The 20,038-nt window shown below is 44.1% G+C and overlaps 1 protein-coding gene across 3 annotated transcripts in view; it reads left to right on the top strand.

Annotated features, from left to right (window-relative positions):
• Positions 1-20,038, top strand: part of LOC139281436 (chemokine-like protein TAFA-2) — a 378,326-nt gene that overhangs the window by 77,144 nt on the left and 281,144 nt on the right. The window contains exon 1 of one of the 3 annotated variants that reach the window (XR_011596875.1): positions 16,163-16,211. The exons of the other annotated variants lie outside the window; for them this stretch is intronic. The gene's annotated coding sequence lies outside the window, so the exon portion shown is untranslated. Of the gene's footprint in view, positions 1-16,162; positions 16,212-20,038 lie in introns of those variants that run through there. 3 annotated transcript variants of the gene reach the window in all.

The following is a 20,038-nucleotide window of genomic DNA, read 5'->3' as shown; positions in this document are numbered from 1 at the left end:
CCCCGCCTTGATGTATCCGGGTTGTCTCCAATCTCACTCTGGGTCTCGTTCGAAATGCAAGGGTCAAACAGCAATGGACAAAATGTTCGGATTTAACGGGCGCCTCCCACACACGCCGACCTTTTCTAAGGACCTTCGGTTCTTTGTGCTTTCGGCAGATTTAACAATTCCTGAAACAGTTCGACACACCTGCAATCTACTGCACCCCAGTACCAGCAGGGCACCCTCGCAAATATGTCTCTCACAGAACACTGACTCGCCCAGACCTTTTTAATTTATTTTATAAATTGCTGTCCAGTTGTTATTTCTCAGTCTGCTGCTACGCCACCTCGTTTTCTCCAGTCTCTTAAACAATTATTTTGCTTGAACCAGCTTTTTTCTGTTTTTCCTTACCCCAACTCTGCCCCCACTCACCCAGTTATATTTTTTCCACATCTCTTTGCAAAAGACAAATTGGATTTTTTTTTGTTATATGTGAAAATCTCGGATTTCCCCCCCAACTTATCTTTCTCATTACCCCCTCCCTTTTCTTTCTGTTTTGTTTTGATGGGGGTGGGGGGTTGGGAGTTATGACTTGGCACATGGGTATCATGTTTGCAGCGACGGGGAGTCTTTCAGAGGCAGACAGTTGGCGAGCAAGTTCTGATAGCTCCGGACCTCAAACCCCGCGTGTCTGGCAAATGACTATCGACTGAGAGATAATGCTTATCTATTTTCGTCCCGCCAAGCCAGATTATTTTCGACATTCACATTCAAGGTTTTTTTTGTTGTTGTCTCCTGCCGGTCAACTGTATGCCTAACCACACACCTTGAAAAGCAAGCGAGTTATTCCAGCTAAAGAATTGCCAGCAAAGTATAAAACAAGATTGCTCAAATCGAATTGAAGGCAAGAAACCGAACTGTATTGGTGAGGGGCGGGGAGGAGAGACTTGTACCATTGTTTTCTCCAAGAGAAGCCAATCCGAGAGACTCCATCCTATTAGATTGTTGCTTAAAAGTAAACTTCTGTATTCAATTTACAACTAACTTTAGAACTAATGGAAGAAGCTATCTCTGTAATCTCCTTCGACCCACCGAGCTATCCGCGCTCCTCTAATTCTGCCCTCTTGAGCATCCCTGATTCTAATCGCTCCACCATTGCTGGCTGTGCCTTCTGTTGCTTAGGCCTCAAGCTCTGGAACTCCCTGCCTAAACCTCTCCGCGTCTCTACCGCTTTCTCCTCCTTTAAGATGTTCTTTAAAACCTACCTCTGTGACCAAGCTTTTGGTCACCTGCCCTAATTTCTTCTAATGTGGCTCCGTGGCATTTTTTTTTTGTCTTATAACACTCCTGTGAAGCGCCTTGGGACTCTTACTACATTAAAGGCGCTATATAAACACAACTTGTTGTTGAAACAAGTAACAACAACTTGTATTAATATAGCGCCTTTAATGCAGTAAAACTTCCCAAGGTGCTTCACAGTAGTGTTATCAAAAAAATTGTGACACTGAGTCACATTAGAAGAAATTAGGGCAGGTGCTTGGTCAAAGAGGTAGGTTTTAAGGAGCATCTTAAAGGAGGAAAGAGAGGTAGAGAGGTGGAGCAGTTTAGGCAGTGAGTTCCAGAGCTTAGGCCAGAGGCAACAGAAGGCACGGCCACCAATGGTTGTGCGATTATAGTCAGGGATGCTCAAGAGGCCAGAATTATTGGAGCGCGGACATCTCAGAAGGTTGTGGGGCTGGAGGAGGTTACAGAGATAGAGAGGAGCGAGGGCATGGAAGGTTTGAAAACAAGGTTAAGAAATCTCTGGCAGTGATGCGATGGTGTATAACAATGATGTGTGGGGTGCCAGTTCACTCGATGCACTGGGCAAATTGGTTGCGTTCTGTTTGTTTCATGTTAAACTGTATTTTGGCATAGATTATAACCATCAACACCATTGAAATAGGCAGGCTGCGACCCAAAGATGAGAAAGTTGAAAATTGATTGCAACCGAACATTTCAGAAAGCATTTTGAAATCTCCGAAAAGTTGGGTCCCTTTTAAGGTAACGCGTGATCGAACCGAATACCACGATGATTTGAACGTCCTATACAGGAACGAAGTTCTGCAAAATTTAGTTAACAGCTTTTGACTATAGGAGCACTAGAAAATACAGAAACATACGTGAGTTCTTTCCCCCTCTTTCTTTCTTGCACGGTAACTGGCTCAATTTGTTGTTGTCAAGAATTGTGATTTTTTTTAAGTATAGTAGAATTTAGACTCTTATGTTTGAGGCGGTCTCCCTCAAACGGGAGCAGCCAACATGTAGAGTCAGGGGTTCGGATCGGGCGAAGAGTGAATGCCCATATTGGAAAATTGTGCGGTGTCCTCTTTTGTATTAGCGCCGATCTCATTCCACAGCAAAATGTGCGGTGGAGGTCGCAGGCTTTCTTTGCTGCCAGCCCATTCACATCAGGAGGAAAAACGCGATTGTATCCCAGTTTCTGTTATGTTGCGCTGTCCCACTTTAAACGACCAGCCCAGACTCTAAAGCAGCAAGCACGTAAAGCCAGCTAGCCGAGCTTTAAAACGGGACACTGGCACCTTTCGATAAACCCTCACCCCCGCTCGGCGGCATATCACGTCGGGACCCCACCTGGTAATTTATATCCAACCAGACAGGAATCGATCATGTCCATTTCAGTATTCCCCCCTCCCCCTCATTCTTTGCTGCCAGACCCCTCCCAGGGCCACTCAGCTTCTGTCTGGCGTTACCCCCTCTCGCATACTGGACAACTTTGGAACGAACAATGTCTGTAGAATGATAACACAGCCCTTTGTTAAACGGAACAGGAGTTAAGAGTCTGTGCAAAAAAAAACACCCCGCTGTGCCAAATGATTTCACAGAGCGCCCCTGCGCCTTCAATATAAATGCAACGAAACCTTTTAATTTTAGAACCAATTGTCATTTATTTAATTACTAATAAAATGTAATAGACACCAGGCTAATGCCAACTCTCTGCGCGGTAGTGCCATTTGAATAACACACATCTGCACCATCCCAGCATCATTTGGTTATTTTTCCAAAAGTATTTTCTTGCTGAAACATTCCTCATTTGCACGCCAGTCAGGATATGTGACTGACATGTTTCCCATTCGCCGCGCCGCCTGTTCCAGCCCCAAAGGTCGGCATGGCTGCTGTGACTGATTGGCGATTGATGATTAAGGACTGTTTATAGATCACCTTCATGCTATAGTGGCTTGCCTCGCGAAGTATGCTTGGGATCAGGTCCAATGTACATACGGCATTATCCGGACGGATTATTGGGTTCATTTGGCCCATATAGATAATTCTGGTTTAATTCCACGTACAGAAAAATGTGTGCAGCAAAGCTCTCCCAGTGTCTGCACATTTTCTGATTGTGTGAGGGAAAAAAAATGGCTTGGAATTCGAGTCTGAGCTGACACATTAAGGCGTTATGCTTTTTGACAGAACAGGCAAGCAATGTAGCGATCCTTTTCGCCAACGCGTTATCATTCCCCTTTGCCCGTCACTTAACTCTGGTGTGCTGTCGCCAGCCTTTAAGCTGGAGTCTTCTGAGGTCATGACGAACGACCACTGTCAAGACTTCACAGGGTAGGCACGTTTAGTCTGCGGCTACCGGTAAATGCGACTGGGGGGGCGTTCGTCCCACTTTACACTATCTGGCTTGGCTGGAGGTTCAATTACGTTGCTGGAGAGACAGAGAAAAGCACAAAGGAGCATGTAATGTATTTGCTTCATGGGTTCTTTGCTTAAGAATTCATAGCAACACATTGCCATTAAGAACTAGTTGCTTTATTAGCAAAAGGTTTAACAATCACACTACAAATTACCAGTTCATCCACCAGGCTCTCAACCACCTGCCTTATAGTGGATCACCTAAACCCAACTGGCTGGGGTTTTATTGAGTCTTGTGAACATCACATGACAGGCTAAGCCACTCACAACTCAACAGTCAAGAGCATGCAGAAATCAAGCGCAGGCAGCGGAAAGAGCGTGCGGCAAACCAGTCCCACCCTTTCCCTCAATGGCTATATATCCCACCTGTACCAGGGACTGTGGTTCTCGTATTGGACTGTTCAGTCACCTAAGGAATCATTTTTAGAGTGGAAACAAGTCTGCCTATGATGATGATGAAACTTGTGAGCATCCCCACAGGTGCATACATTGCAGAGCAGATCTCAACTCTCAGGGCAACTCCTCTCCCCAGCAGATCCATGTTTCGTCAGTGGGGGCGAGACCTCCCTATTTTCTGAACCTTGACATTTATTGCAGGTAGATGTAAGAAGTATCCAGGAGATCCAAAGGCATTTTTCACACCCGGGTTGGCACTGTCCTGGATTTATACTTCATGAATGTTGAACCAAAGCAGTGAGAGATGAGCCTCTCCCGGGAGTCTCACTCCACTTCGCAGGCAGGGCCCTGACTCCAGGTTTGCCCGATAACTTCAGCGTTGTTAGGAAGTCAAGGGTTATGGGGAACGGTCAGGGAAGTGGAGTTGAGGCCAAGATCAGATCAGCCATGATCTTATTGAATGGCGGAGCAGGCTCGAGGGGCCAAATGGCCTACTTCTGCTTCTATTTCTTATGTTCTTATGAAGTGGAAACCACTTTGCTTCCACACTTTAGTGTAAACACACCCAGAACCTCCACTTAAAATTGGTGGTAAGGGAGAGGAAGACTCACATACTATGCATATCTCAAACTATTTCTAGGCAACTCTTATACGTGTAATTTACACGTTCAATTTTTGATGCATAATAAACACTAATTTTTCAAATCCCTCAATGGCCTCGCCCCTCCCTATCTCTGTAATCTCCTCCAGCCCCACAATTCCCTAAGATGCCTGCACTGCTCTAATTTTGGTCTCTTGAACACCCCTGATTTTAATCGCTCCACCATTGGCGGTGGTGCAATTAGCTGCCAGTCTCTGCTAAGCTCTGGAATTCCCTCCCAAAACCTTTATACCTCTCTTTCCTCCTTTAAGATGCTCCTTTAAACCTACCTCTTTGACCAAACTAATGGTCAGCTCATTGCCTGAAAGGGTGGTAGAAGCAGAAACCCTCATCACATTTAAAAAGTACTTGGATGTGCACTTAAAGAGCCGTAACCTACAGGGCTATGGACCTAGTACTGGAAGGTGGGATGAGGCTGGGTAACTCTTCTGCTACCGGCACGGACACGATGGGCCGAATGGCCTCCTTCTGTGTTGTAATTTTTCTATGATTCTATGATTCTATGATCTGCTTAATTTCTCCTTATCATAAAAATTGACAGCACAGAAGGAAGCCATTTCGGCCCATCATGTCCTTATGTGGCTCAATGTCAAATTTTATTTTATAACGCTGCTGTGAAGCATTTGAGACGTTTTACCACATTAAAGGCACTATATAAATGCAAGTTGTTGTTGCAAATGGAATTGTAAGAAGGTCCATAGAAATAGATTTGTTTCTCACCCAGATGAACCAGATGTTGGAATTAATGGTTCATTACAATCTGGATGCTGCTCAAAGGTGAAGCTTGTATCAGTTTTTCGCCAATGTCCATGTGTCAGCAAGTGTGTATCAAGAGTCTGAAATCTTGGATTGTTGAAACATGTTTGAGATGTAAACTATAGGTGATCCAAAACTCGGCAGCCCGTGACCTAACTCGCACCATGTCCCGCTCACCCATCACCCCTGTACTCGCTGATCTATATTGGCTCCGGTTAAGCAATGCTTCGATTTCAAAATTCTCATCTTGTTTACAAATTCCTCCATGACCTCGACCCTCCCTATCTCTGTAATCTCCTCCAGCCCCACAACACCCCCCGAGCTGTCTGCGCTCCTCAAATTCTGCCCTCTTGAGCATCCCTGATTATAATCACTCAACCATTAGTGGCCGTGCCTTCTGTTGCCTAGGCCCTAAGCTCTGGAACTCCCTGCCTAAACCTCTCTGCCTCTCTACCTCTCTTTCCTTCGGTGTCAAAAGTGTTGTTTTATAACAGTGATGCGCCTTGGTACATTTTACTACGTTAAAGGTGCTATATAAATACCAGTTGTTGTTGTTGTTGTTGTTGAGATAGAATGATAGCTCCTACGTCTAGTTTGTAGTTTCCACATCATAAAAATCTGCTCTGTTGAAAGATGAAGGCTCACAAAAATCAACCTTCACTTTCGTTGATGTACATTGATTTCTTTTGCAGCAATTTTAATTTCATTTACAAAACATATGAATTCTGATTACTGTACATGAGCTTCAAATGGTGCTTGAGGTTTCAAATGCAACGCTGATAGGTAAGGATGTACTTTAAATTTGAAAGGAGCTGTCCATCCATAAATGAAAATAGTAAACCAATGATGGCAAGTGTTCCTTGTTAATACAATAATGACATAACACAGAGCAAGTAATGCTGATTGAATTATGTAGCTCAGGTCGGGTGCCTGATTATGAAGGGTGTTATGGATTCGAACCCAAAGTATAGACTTATAATGAATTTTGCAAGCTCGTGGGACTCAGCTTTATGCATTGTTATAAATAACATTTGTAGTTAAATCTGCAAACTCAGAGAGTGGGGAGAATGTTGAACGTGCTTCCACAGGGTGTGGCTGAGACGAAGGCATAGAAGGCAGAGTAAGTACATGAGAGAATGGCCTTTGTCCGTGCTGTAACCATTCTATGATTGTATGATATGTGGATAGGGTAAGTTGAAACAAACACAATTTTTACAGGTCTTGACAAGGTAGATGCAGGAAGGATGTTTCCCCTGGCTGGGGAGTCTAGAACCAGGGTTCACAGTCTCAGAATAAGGGGTCGGCCATTTAGGACTGAGATGAGGAGAAACTTCTTCACATAGAGGGTGATGAATCTTTGGAATTCTCTACCCCAGAGGGCTGTGGAGATGCAGTCTTTGAGTATATTCAAGACAGAGATCGATAGATTTTTGGATACGAAGGGAATCAAAGGGAATGAGGATAGATCAGAATATTTTTTTCAATGGATAGATTTCTTATATGGGTAGATTGGACATGTGTAATTTTTAGAGCACTGCATAACATAGAATTGCATTATATAGAAATTACAGCACAAACATTTATGCTCCACATGAGCCTCCTCCCACTCTACTTCATAAGAACATAAGAATTAGGAGCAGGAGTTGGCCATTTGGCTCCTCGAGCCTACTCCGCCATTCAATGAGATCATGACTGAGAAAATGGAGTTGAGGTAGAAGATCAGCCATGATCTTATTGAATGGCGGAGCAGGCTCGAGGGGCCGAATGGCCGACTCCTGCTCCTAATTCTTATGGTCTTATGAAGTAAAGTGGGAGGAGACTCGTGTGGAGCATAAATGTCCGCATAGACCAGTTGGGCCGAATGGCCTGTGTCTGTGCTGTAATTTCTATATAATATAGTTCTATGCTATGCAGTGCTCCAAAAATTAAACATTTCCAATGTACCCGTATAAGAAATCTATCCATTGAAACAAATATTCTAATCGTTACTATTAAGAGTTTATTAAAGTTCTCGGCCTATTATATGCTTGTGTAACTGGTATTCACTCTTCATGCAAGTTATGACTGTGATCAGCAGGCACCAATGGCTGAAGAGTTGATGTCAGTGTATTTCTAAAACACACTTTTACTGCAGCTATCTAGATATTTCATTGTAGATAATTAGGAACTGAATAATTAAATGTAAGCTTTTTTAAGCTCCTACTTGTACCTCAGAAGTTTTTTTTAAACTAAATGTTGACTCCAATGCTTTAAGAGAAATGGCAATGAAAGGTGAACTTCACTATGTTAAAATAACATATCTGATTGATTTCCATGTTCAAGAGGGCCTGACAGGGTAGATGCTGAGAGGTTGTTTCCCCTGGCTGGAGAGTCTAGAACTAGGGGGCGTAGTCTCAGGATAAGGGGTCAGCCATCTAGGACTGTGATAAGGAGGAATTTCTTCACTCAGAGGGTTGTGAATCTTTGGAATTCTCTACCCCGAAGGTCTGTGGAGGCTCAGTCGTTGAGAGTATATTCAAGGCTGAGATCGATGGATTTTTGAACTTTAGAGGAATCAAGAGCTATGTGGATAGGGTGGGAAAGTAGATTTGAGGTTTTGAACAATAAGGGAGTGAAGGGTTATGGGGAGCGGGCAGGGAAGTGGAGCTGAGCCCAAGATCAAATCAGCCATGATCTTATTGAATGGCGGAGCAGACTTGAGGGGCCGTATGGCCTACTCTTGCTCCTATTTCTTATGTTCTTATGTTCCAACCTCTCATTATAGTGGTATGTAAAGTATAAGTTGTAAAAATGATGTGGGAAAATCTTCAGAGGCACATTCTCCTCTTCTGCGCTTGGGTGCAAATAATCGTGTGGGTGGAGTGCATAGAGGAAAAGCAGATGGATAGGTTGTCATACCTGTAGCAACAACAACTTGCATTTGTAAAGCACCTTTTTTTAACGTAGTAAAATGTCCCAAGGTGCTTCACAGGAACGTTCTCAGACAAAGCTTGATATTTTGATTTAAATGGATAGAAATTTGAGCAGACTCCATTATGGGCCTGCAATCCTCCCTGCACAAATTTCTTCTGTGTGTTTCACCTGGAGGATCATTCACAGCCAGAGAGAAATCTGCTACGGCAAATGTTTCGAATTACAGAATCTTACAGAACGGCCTGTACAGGCTCTCTGAAAGAGCTATGTACTTAGTTATCAGCGTGCCTTGTAGGCTGATGACGTGAATTATCTGGCTTGCTATCTTTATTTTGTGTGCATATAAATGTAAATGCGTATGTATATATGACTGTGTAAGTGCGTGTGTGTGTAAGTGGGAGACAGACGTACCAAAAATAGTTTTGAGGAATAATGTTTTATGTGTATAAGATGGTAAGACTTCTATTTCATGTAATTTAATGATGTAATTTCTAATTTAATCATATTCTAATGAGTTACAACAATCGCTGGTACAGGACAGAGATTGCTGTGTGGAGATGGGAATAGGATACCCCTGCTTTTGAAACATCAGCTGATTTTTATTTCACGCTCAGCACTGCAAAGTGTTCATACAAGTAAAATATATTTATGACTTTATTAACTGGATTTTTCCCTTTCAAAATGTCATTTTTGTACTTATTAATCATAATAATGTGTAATACAGGTTGAACCTCCCTTATCCAGATCTTCTTTATCCGGAACCACCCCTTGTCTGGAACCATTCCCGGACACCGGGTGACGCATGCGCAGAACTCCGACATGAACAAATTGAAGTCCTTCCTCGCTGCCGACTGCCGCAATCGCTGGCCTGACCCCGTGATTCACCGCAACCACCCCCCCTCCCGCCCCCATGATCTCTCTGCCGCACAACCAGCCCCAAGCCAGCCAGCCCCGATATCCCCTTGCTCAGTACCTGTACCATCCAATTTAACGTGACCACCCCTTGCCTGGAAAAATCCTTTATCCAGAACAGGCCAGGTCCCGAGGGTTCCGGATAAGGGAGGTTCAACCTGTAGTACTGAAAACTGAAGGAAATACAATTCTTTAAACATTACCACTGCCACCAAAGGTTGACTACTTAACCACCGCTTTCAGAAAATTGCACGCACCATTTCACCTGTAAACAAGACTAGGTAATATTGCTTAATTATTGAGGAGCATTCTTGAACCCAAAAATTTATAACATTTTTTTTAGATTTTTTTAATGACTGTAAGTTAAGAACTATTGAATAAAATTAGTTATGTAATTCTACTTATCAATATTTATAATAAGACAATTATAGAAAATAATGGTTTGTTGTACAAAAGGAAAACACTCACTATTTGAAAGTTGACACCAAATGGTTAGACTAAAAATTAATTTAGGCCAACACAGTACATAATGACAGCACATGCCAGGTCAATGTAACCAGCATCAACACTTGATCGTTTGCCATTATCATAGTTTAAAAAAAAATTGAACTCTCAAACAAGTCTATTCACATAATATATTTAATGAAGCTATTATACATCGTGTGACATAATGCTCACAGGAGGAGTGCATTGATACATCCACTTGATTCCATAACAAAATGTCATCTAAAATAATTTATTGGGAATAATAAACCAAATCAACACATTTATGCATCCCAAATTGGGCCATTATGGGTTTCTTTGTTAATGGCTCAATTATGCCACATTCTGACAATAGTGGGTTGTGAAAGGGGAAGAGGCGGTCTTGTAATAAAAGTAGTGCGGTACATATGTAGAAACATAAACATGATCTCCATAAGTACAAAGCACCATTTTGTATATCCTACTGATTAATCGATAAGATATTGCCACCCCCTGCAGCTGAAACCAAAGCATCAAGTAGAGAGCTTTCATTGTAGCTTTGATAGAGCAAACACTCTCCCGCAAACATCTGATTGGGAGCATGGTATGTGCCCAGTCCCTTGTGGGTGAGGATGTGACTTCATGGTATGAGATAGTCCACTCAGTTTCTGATGGACTATTGTATAGATGCAGCTTTGCAGTGTGTACACGTTGGACCATTGGTGATATGGTGCGGAGGATGGTCGGTGGTCTTGTGGTGATGATGTTGATGCCAAATCCTTAGTGGTCTATCTAGTACAGCAAATGATAGAAGGTATCCAGGTGGAAGTATATTTATACCATTCTTGAGAATCTACGGGATGGGGGTGGGGGTAGGGAGAACTTGGCATTGAGATAGTGGTGTGCTTGTAGGTCCCCTGGTAGTCTAGTGGGGAAGGTGGTAGGTGGCTTTGTGGTGCTGGTGTATCTGTAGGGTTCCTAGTAGACTCAGTTAGAGCATGCTCAGTATTTGGTGCACTGCGGTAGTGGTTGATCAATGGAACAGGATTCAAAATTGTGGCAGATGTCAGGTTTTGATTTGACTTCATCAATATTTATTGTTTTATTATTTCAAAGCCACTTTGAACCCAGAGTTACATAAAATCTACATCATAGAAACAGGCCATTTGGCCCAACTGGTCTACGCCAGAGTTTATACTCTGCACAAGCCTGTTCCTACTCTAACTACCTCTTCCCACGCTGCCCCCATAGCCCTCTTTTCTCTCATGTATACATCATGCCGTCCCTTAACTGCATCAATGCTATCAGCTTCAAATACTCCATGTGCCATTGAATCCCACATTCTCACCACCCTCTGTGTAAATAAATTCCTTCTAAATTCTTTATTTGATCTTTCAACGGCTCTCTTATATTTATGCCCCCTTTTTCTTGCTCACCCATAAGTGGACTTCATCAATATTTATTGTTTTATTATTTCAAAGCCACTTTAAACCCAGAGTCACATAACTCTCCCCAGATCCACCCTATCGATTATGTTTTAGGTCTCCTCTTACCTTCTGTTTCCAGGGAAAAGAGTCCCAGCTGGCTCAACCTTTCCTACTGGTTGCAACCACTCCATTCTGGTAACATCCTTGTTAATCTTTTCTGCACTTTCTCCAGTGCACCAACATCCTTTTTGTAATATGGAGACCAGAATTGCAGACAAGTTTCCAAGTGTGGTCTAAACAAGGTTCTCTATAAATTTAACATTACGTCCCTGATTTTGTATTCTATTCCTCTATAAGTGAACCCCAGTACTTTATTTGCATTTTTTAATTGCCTTATCAACTTGCATTGCCACTTTTAGCAATTTATATTTTTGTATTCCCATATCTCTTTGCTCCTCTACTACCATTTAGTTTTTTAGCTTCCAAGGAATAAGTGACCTCCTTATTTCTCCAACCAAAATTAACCACTTTACACTTCTCTATATTGAATTTTATTTGCAATGTATCCTGTCTGAAAAATTGAATTCTCTTAACATCTAAAATAGCTTAACATTTAGGACCCGGAATATGTTTTGTGGGCAATAGCAAGGTTTCTACTGGTAGGAAATCTAGTTCTGCCTGTGGTTGTTATTCTTCCTCCTATGCTGATGGAAATAGAAGTTTCTTTAGCTATATTTCCTTATTAAAGAATGACTTGCTTTATCAGATGGACCATCAGATGTTCCAAAATGCTTTACAGCCAATGGAGTACTTTTTGAACTGTAGTCGCTGTTGTAATGCAGAAAATGCGGCAGCCAATTTGTGCACAGCAAGCTCCCACGAACAGCAATTTGATAATGACCTGATAATCTGTTTTAGTGATGTTGGTTGAGGGATAAATATTGGCCAGGACACCGGGGATAACTTCCCTGCTTAATCTCGTAATAGTGCCGTGAGATCTTTTACGTCCACCTGAGAGGGCAGACGGGGCCTCGGTTTAACGGCTGATCCAACAGATGGCGCCTCTGACAGTGCAGGACTCTCTCAGTACTGCACTGGGAGTGTTAGCCTAGATTTTTGTGCTCAGGTCTCTAGAGTGGGACTTGAACTCACGACTTTCTGATTCAGATGCGAGGGTCCTACCCTCCAAACTAACATTACTAACATTGACATTACTAACATTAAACGCAGGGAAGAAATTAAAACCCGATTATCACCGCAGTAGGCAGATTAAAAAAAAGGTCAAATTTAGCATCTTTTGTTATGCTGTTTTATTTGAAAAGATTCAGAATTTGGGCTTGAATTAAATGTTGAGAAGTAAGAAAACAGGTCTGCAACATTCTGCGTTTTACAGACGTATATGAAGTAAAGTCGTCAAACATGTTGTAAGCAATAGGCAATCATCTAGCTTTTTATTGTATGGCCACTCGAACTGACTCACATTGATTTGCACCTTGCTGAATTCCCTGGTTACACAGTCAGTGGTTACGGGTGAGGAGTAATCCTTCTGTTCCTAGTCAGGGGATTAGACCTTCTAGCTGGAGTTTAACAGTGATTTGGCAAGCTGGATACAGCTGAGTGGCTCTTAAGAATGCACAGGTTGCTACCAATTACAAAAAAACTGGTCAATAAATTCTAAAATTGCTCTTTTCAATCTCCTTTACTGATTGGCTTTCATGCTCAATGCTCTCTTTGATCTGACACTAGAAGCTGTGGTCACAATGTAATGTTCCAATACATCAAAGATTATTATACTAAAAAAATCACCTCACTCATAACTTATGCTATAAATACTGTAGCACTGTTCAGGGCTTTGTAATATCAGTAACCTTGCCATTTCTGTAGTGCCTACGAGGCAGGCCCTAACTGTAAAACCAAATTTATATGGTAACCTATTTAAACTGGGTTTTATGGTTAAGATCAGTGAATTACTGACTTGGAAGGTAAGACGACTTAAAGAAGGTGCTCTGGAGTTGACTTTTGCTATCGTGTTGAAACAGGGCCCATTATAATGTATGCTCACAGGTTTGTAGTGCTGTTGAGTTGCTCCTCAATTTCTGGTTGCACTTCAGTCCCACACTCCTGATCTTTGGGCACCCTGTGTGGAGGGGAGCGGGCAGGTCGGAGGGCCTCCTCGTAGGACTGCTCCTGGGCATGGCCAAGGTGGTCGAAGGGGTCACTCAGCCCGACTGCCTGCCTCTCTTCTGCGGTTACGTTCGAGCCAGAGTGTCCCTGGAGATAGAGCACGCGGTGTCCACCAGTACGCTCGTGGTCTTCCGCGAGAGGTGGGCACCGGAGGAACTGGAGTGCATCATCACCCCCATCAACCAAATTTTAATTTGATCCATTAATGTTAAAAGTTTAATTTGTTTAATTTGTCGGTTTCAGCGCCCCTTTAATAAGGGGGCATTTGAATTATGGTTTAACAAAAATAGTGTAGAGCTGTTGAGTTGGGAGTGGCTTAGCCAGTCACGTGATGTTCATAAGACTCAATAAAACCCCAGCCAGATGGGTTCGGGGGATCCACGATGAGGCAAGTGGTTGTGAGCCTGGTGGATGAACTGCTAATGTGTGGTGTGATTTGTTAAACCTTTAGCGAATAAACCAACTAGTTCTCAATAGCAATGTGTTGCTATGAATTCTTAAGCAAAGAACCCTTGATGCAAATACATTATACCCATAAATTCATTTAAATGGGTGTTTGATAGTTGCTTGTAAAAGAGGAATATCAAAAGATATGGGGAGTGCGCAGGAGAGTGGGTTCGGACTAGAGGACTTAAATGGAGCAAAATGCCAATGCTGACTTCACGGGCCAAAAGGCCTGTTTCATTGCAGTGATGTTCTATGATACTGCATTTGGGGTTGAGGATCTCCAGCGGCTGTGGGACTTGCTGCTTCCTGTGGAGGGATTGGACCAATGGAATCATCTCCCCTGTGCTCGCTGAACTACATTGGCTCCCAGACCGGCAAAGCCTCAATTTTAAAATTCGCATCCTTGTGTTCAAAGCCCTCCATGGCCTTGACCCTCCCTATATCTGTAACCTCCTCCAGCGCTTCAACCATCAATGATCTCTATGCTCCTGCAATTGTGGTCTCTTGTGCATCCCCAATTTTAATCGCTCCACCATTGGCGGCTGTGCTTCCATCTGCCTAGGCCCTAATCTCTGGAATTCCCTCCTTAAGCCTCTCCGCCTCTCTACCTCGCTCACCTCCTTTACGATGTTCCTTAAAACCTATCTCTTTGACCAAACTTTTGGACATCTTCCTAATATGTCCTTATGTGACTTTATAGGGGCATCATCAAACTAAATGTCAAATTTAGTTTGATGACGTCCCTATAAAGCACCTTGGGACATTTTACTACATTATAGGCGCTATATAAATGCAAGTTGTTGTTGTTGACTTGATAAGAAAACAGTTGCACAGCCGGCACAGCCACGATGAACCAAATGGCCTCCTTCTGTTCTGTAAGACTCCATGGGTAATTTCTATAGTGCCTGTCACATCCTCAGAAGATCACAGCTAAAGAAGTGCTTTTGAGGTACAATCACTGTTGCAAACAAACACGGGTGCCAATTACACATAGCTAGGTCCAACAAACGGCAAGGTTCTTTTTTATTTTTTATTCATACCGGGATGTGGGCTTCGCTGGCAAGGCCAGCATTTATTGCCCATCCCTAATTGTCTTTGAGAAAGTGGTGGTGAGCCACCTTCCTGAACCGCTGTAGTCCTTGTGGTGAAGGTACTCCCACAGTGCTGTTAGGGAGGGAGTTCCAGGATTTTTACCCAGTGACGATGAAGGAACGGCCGATATATTTCCAAGTCAGGCTGGGTGTGACTTGGAGGGAACGTGGAGGTAGTGGTGTTCCCATGCGCCTGCAGCCAAGGGCTTCAGGGTGGTAGAGATCGCGGGTTTGGGAGGTGCTGTTGAAGAAGCCTTGATTAGTTACTGCAGTGCATCTTGTAGATGGTGCACACTGCAGCCACGGTGCTCCGGTGGTGGAGGGAGTGAATGTTGAAGACGATGAATGGGATGCCAATCAGCAGGCTGCTTTGTCCTGGATGCTGTCGAGCTTCTTGAGTGTTGTGGTCAAGTGTGGTGTGGTTAAGGTACGCCCACAGTGCTGTTACAGTGAAGGAAGGACGACATATGTCCAAATCAGGCTGGTGTGTGACTTGGAGGGTAATGTGGAGGTGATGGTGCTCCCATGTGCCTGCTTCCTGTGACCTTCTAGGTGGTAGAGGTCGTGGATTTGGGAGCTGCTGAAGAAGAAGCCTTGGCAAGTTGCCGCAGTGCATCTTGTAGATGGTACACACTGCAGACACAGTGTGCCAGTGGTGGAGGGAGTGAATGTCGAAGTGAGATGAACATTGTGCTAATTGGTTTTAGGTGGTAATAATTGTGGCAGAGAGTTGCAAAGAATGGCACTGGATTGCTGTTATGGAACTGGGATGGGTTCGTGCGCGGTTTTGTGTGTTTTTACATCATTTAATCGTGAGTTAAAATTTCAGAGTCAGCATCACAGCACCGAGAGCAGTGGTTGGAGGCTGTGTATTCATCTGTGAACATAAGACATACCAACACATTGCTAGTGGAATGAATTCCTCACGGCAGCATCTTAACAACAAGCACAAATATTCACAGAAGCTTCAGATTATCGGCTTGCTACAAAAAAAAATATTTGTGTAAAGATTTTTTGAATCCTAATGGACGCTCAAACTGGGTCAAAAGCTTTGCCCTTTTTTTTTAAATTAAGGGAGTTTGTCACAGGGGATCAAATTAAACAGAGTGCTGGAAATGTCCAGCGGGTCTGCCGGCATTCAAAAGAAAAGAGAAAAGACAGGTTAATGCTTCGTGTATAGATCTTTGAATAGTTAACCTCTCTGTTCTCTTTGTAGGTGCTGTGTGTTTACTGCTCTTGTGAAGCTCCTTGGAACATTTCACTGTGTTAAAGGTGCTGCAGGTACAACATCTCAAATCCGTCTGTCCAAAAATCGGAATTGTCCGAAAACCGGACGTTTTTGAGAAAATCCCATTTGATGATCAGTAAAATAAAATCTGGAATTATTGTCCAAAAACCAGCGAGCCGGACTAGCCATCGGCTTCGCTGCTATCTTTTAAATGCCGTGCGATCGGTCCGAGCCTTGCTGAATGACCCTCGACCCGGCTCGACCCGGCCCGACCCGACCTGACCCACCCCACCATTAGTATTTGTCTGTCTCGGTAGCATATGCGCGCTCTTGATTTTTTTGTCCGAAATCTGAACAAATCTGAAAATCGGCGCGGTCTCGGTCCCGAGGTTGCTGGATTTGAGACGTATATAAATGCAAGCTTTGTAGTTATCTTCAGAAGTATTACAACTCCCTGCCTAAATCTCTCCGTCTCTCTACCTCTCTTTCCTCCTTCAAGATACTCCTTAAAACCTATCTCTTTGACCAAGCTTTTGGCCACCTGCGCTAATTTCTACTTACGCGGCTCGGTGTCAATTTTTATCCTGTGAAGCGCCTTGGGATGTTTCACTACGTTAAAGGCGCTATATAAATACAAGTTGTTATTGTTGTTATTCCTTTTCTAGATTGTCAAAAGTAAATTCCAGTAACGCTGGCAAGTTAATGCTGTAAAACATCTGATGATATGTATCCCAATTTCTGATAAAAAAAAGCTAATGCAGGATGATTGTAGCAGACAACGGTGACACATCTAGAAAAAAACTGACAGATATTGAGATGCAGCTGAAGATTGCTTGTTTTAAAAAAAAAATTGCTAGTCTGGATATTACTTCTTCTCCAACTGAATTGCAAGTTTAGAAAGGTGCGATCTTTGTAGAAGCAATTTCAATTAAGAGCATGTTTGTTTGAGAATCAGTCACCCTGTTTGAAAGAATGGTTAACATAATTGCGCTCGTCTAAAAAGAACTGAGAGTCAAATGTGCGAGGAGCTGCAGGAGGTGGGGGGTGGGAGATAAATGGGAAACGAGGATTTAGTTTGTGGCAGTGGGAGTGGGCGTAGAATGAGAAAGTCTCCTGAAAAAATATCAACAGAAACCTTTTAATATGAGCACGATGGAGCTACAGAAAGGGTACATCATTTGTCTTTCATTCACCTGCAGTTGCCTTTTCCTTTATGAAAATATACAGTCCTTTGATGCGATTATGAGTCATGATTGTTCAAAGAGACGAGACAGGAGCATGTACGTGTATGTCTTTGTGCACTTATTAATAGATTATATTGACTGAATGCAGTTTCAGGCTGTGACCCCTCAGCCTTACCAGAAACAACCTTTCCGTTAACAATCTTACTTGATGATCCAGAGCACTTAATTTATGTGTTCAAGTCGGTTTAGCTGTTGCCATCATCATAGGTAGTCCCTCGAAGTCAAGGAAGATTTGCTTCCACTCTAACAGTGAGTTTTCAGGTGACTGTACAGTCCAATACAGGAATTACAGTTTCTGTCACAGGTGGGACAGACAGTGGTTAAAGGAAAGGGTGGGTGGGGAGTCTGGTTTGCCACACGCTACTTCTGCTGTCTGCGCTTGTTTTCTCCATTGTCTCGGCGACGAGACTTGAGGTGCTCAGTGCTCTCCCGGATGCTCTTCCTCCAGTTAGGGCGGTCTTTGGCCAGGGATTCCCAAGTGCCAGTGGGGATGTTACACTTTATCAAGGAGGCTTTGAGGGTGTCCTTGAAATGTTTCCTCTGCCCACCTGGGGCTCGCTTGCCATGTAGGAGTTCCGAGTAGTGTGCTTGCTTTGGGAGTCTCGTGTTAGGCATGCAGACGATGTGGCCCGCCCAACGGAGCTGGTCGAGTGTGGTCAGTGCTTCGATGCTGGGAATTTTGGCCTGATCGAGAACACTGACGTTGGTGCGTCTGTCCTCCCAGGGGATTTGCAGAATCTTGCGGAGGCAGCGCTGGTGGTATTTCTCCAGTGTTTTGAGGTGTCTACTGTACATGATCCACATCTCTAAGCCATACAGGAGGGTGGGTATCACTACAGCCCTGTAGACCATATGCTTGGTGTCAGATTTGAGATCCTGGTCTTCAAACACTCTCTTCCTCAGGTGACCGAAAGCTGTGCTGGCACACTGGAGGCAGTGTTGGACCTCGTCGTCGATGTCTGCCCTTGCTGACAGTAGACTCCTGAAGCATGTAAAATGGTCCATGTTGTCCAAGGCCGTGCCATGGATTTTGATGACTGGGGGGGGCAGTGCTGTGTGGCAGTGTCAGGTTAGTGGAGGACCTTTGTCTTACGGATGTTTAGTGTAAGGCCCATGCTTTCGTACATCTCGGTGAAGGTGTTGACGATGGCTTGGAGTTCAGCCTCTAAATGTGCGCAGACGCAAGCGTCATCCGCGTACTGTAGTTCGATGACAGAAGATGGGATGAACTTGGATCTAGCCTGGAGGCGACGAAGGTTGAACAGGTTCCCATTGGTTCTATAGTTTAGTTCCAGTCCAGTGGGGAGCTTGTTGAGTGTGAGATGGAGCATTGCAGTGAAGATCGAGAAGCGCATTAGCGAGATGACGCTGCCCTGCTTGACCCTGGTCCGGACGTGGATTGGGTGTGTGGTAGATCCGTCGGTCAGGATTACGGCTTGCATGTATTCGTGGAGCAGGCGGAGGATGGTGAGAAACTTTTGGGGACAGCCAAAACGGAGGAGGACGCTCCATAGTCCCTCGTGGTTAACAGTGTCAAAGGCCTTTGTGAGGTCAAAGAAGGCCATGTACAAGGGTTGGTGCTGTTCCCTGCATTTCTTTTGTAGTTGTCGCGCGGCGAAGATCATGTCCGTTGTACCCCTCAGTGGACAGAATCCACATTGTGACTCTGGGAGGAGCTCTTCAGCCACAGGAAGAAGACGGTTGAGGAGGATTCTAGCGATGACATTCCCAGTGGCCAACAGCAGGGAAATTCTTCTGTAGTTGCCGCAGTCGGACTTTTCCCCTTTTTTAAAGATGGTCACGATTATGGCATCTCTGAGATCTCCCGGCATGCTTTCCTCCTTCCAGATAAGAGAGATGAGGTCATGCATTCGTGCCAATAGTGCTTCTCCACCATACTTTAGTGCCTCAGTGGGGATTCCATCTGTTCCTGATGCCTTGTATTCTTGAGCTGACGGATGACCTTTTTGACCTCGTGCAGGGCTGGGGTTTTGCTGAGATGGTGGCAGGCCTGTACTTCACCAGCGACGATCGGGCCTTCCTCCCTCCGACGATGTCTTGGCCTCCCCCCCAGCTGCTGTTCCCATTCAGTTGCGGAGCCCCTGGCGAGCATGTGGTGTGCACAATGGCTGTGGTCACTCTGACCTCTCCTCCTGCCACAAAGTGGACCTCTTCGCTGTTGTAGCCATACCTCAATTGACTTGTCAAGCCGAGGCCCCTGTCTGTCTGTTCGACTGGATGTTAAAGAGCCCATGGCACCATTTGAAGAACAGCAAGGAGTTCTCCCAGTGTCCTCTCCCGGTGCCCGAGGCAATACTCTTCCATGAAAAATAGATTAAAGGGCTGAGTTTTCCGAATACGTACATTTGGTGCAGAGCTTCACTCATCCGGCGAGCACATCGGGAATCGCAGGTAAACCCCCCCATGATTTCCACCTTGGAACATCACGGGAAGCATGTTGCTATTTCCCAACAGGTACGATTCCCTGCCAGAAGTACAGTTTCAGGCCTGTTATATTCGGTGTTTAACTTCTCATTGCTGCTTATGGGATCTTGCTGTGAAACCGTTGTTGCGTCCGCCCGCATAGTGATGGTCAGTGCACTTCAAACAGTCATTAACGTGGGACGTACTGAGTG

This window comes from Pristiophorus japonicus, chromosome 15 (genome assembly GCF_044704955.1).
Source record: "Pristiophorus japonicus isolate sPriJap1 chromosome 15, sPriJap1.hap1, whole genome shotgun sequence".
Taxonomy (NCBI): Eukaryota; Metazoa; Chordata; class Chondrichthyes; family Pristiophoridae; genus Pristiophorus; species Pristiophorus japonicus.
This window is presented reverse-complemented; position numbering and strand designations above follow the sequence as displayed.